This window comes from Salmo salar, chromosome ssa11 (genome assembly GCF_905237065.1).
Source record: "Salmo salar chromosome ssa11, Ssal_v3.1, whole genome shotgun sequence".
NCBI lineage: Eukaryota > Metazoa > Chordata > Actinopteri > Salmoniformes > Salmonidae > Salmo > Salmo salar.
This window is the reverse complement of record NC_059452.1, coordinates 49,733,067-49,734,296: the sequence shown is the minus strand read 5'-3', so window position 1 is coordinate 49,734,296 and position 1,230 is coordinate 49,733,067.

The following is a 1,230-nucleotide window of genomic DNA, read 5'->3' as shown; positions in this document are numbered from 1 at the left end:
CCAGCATTATACTGGGAGCAGAGTTGCCAGCAAATTACGGTAATTATATAATACAGCACTGTTTTATCTTACTGTAAAACATTTTACAGCATCCCTACTGTAAATTAAGAATACAGTATTAACCTGGCAACTCTGATGCCACCATAATGCTGTAAATTTACAGGGGAATGTTTTATTGTGTAGCTTTGAAAGAGTGGGCTCTATCCTGTTCAGTTATCGGACATGTGCCTGTCTGCCAGTCTTCAATGCTTCTATGTCAGTCCTTAAAATATATATTTTTTTACTTTACCTAAAAACCCACCAAAGCTTCTTAAAACATCTGCATAGCTTTTATCATAATACTTCCCCCAAAACCATTCCTCTACTGTCCTCTCTCTATATGTACTCATTCAGCAGCATGCTTTAAACTAAAGCCTTTGGGGGATTTCTGAGTCGTTGTCCTAAAGTAGATTTACCTTCAAATCGCCATTTATTAAATATCTATCCATTAAAGAGCTGCTGCATTGGTCGGTCTGGTCTGGTCTGCCCCAGGAGTCCATTAAGCCTGATTATAGAGAGGAAGAGAGAGAGGGAGAGGAGAGGAAGGGGGTCTATGTGTCAACATAGTGTGGTAGTGTAGTTAAGCTGTCATCTCTACTTCAGTAGATCCCTCCTTTCTGTACAACAGCACAGAGAAGACAGATCATAGAGGAGTCCGATCACAGAGGAGACAGATAACAGAGGAGTCCGATCACAGAGGAAACAGATCACAGGAGGAGACAGATCACAGGAGGAGACAGATCCCAGGAGGAGACAGATCACAGAGGAGACAGATCACAGAGGAGGCAGATCACAGAGCAGACAGATCACAGAGCAGACAGATCACAGAGAAGACAGATCACAGGAGGAGACAGATCCCAGGAGGAGACAGATCACAGAGGAGACAGATCACAGAGCAGACAGATCACAGAGCAGACAGATCACAGAGAAGACAGATCACAGGAGGAGACAGATCCCAGGAGGAGACAGATCACAGAGGAGACAGATCACAGAGGAGGCAGATCACAGAGAAGACAGATCACAGAAGGAGACAGATCCCAGAGAAGACAGATCACAGGAGGAGACAGATCACAGAGGAGCTGGATCACAGAGGAGACAGATCACAGGAGGAGACAGATCAGAGGAGGAGACAGATCAGAGGAGGAGATAGATCACAGGAGGAGACAGATCACAGGAGGAGACAGATCACAG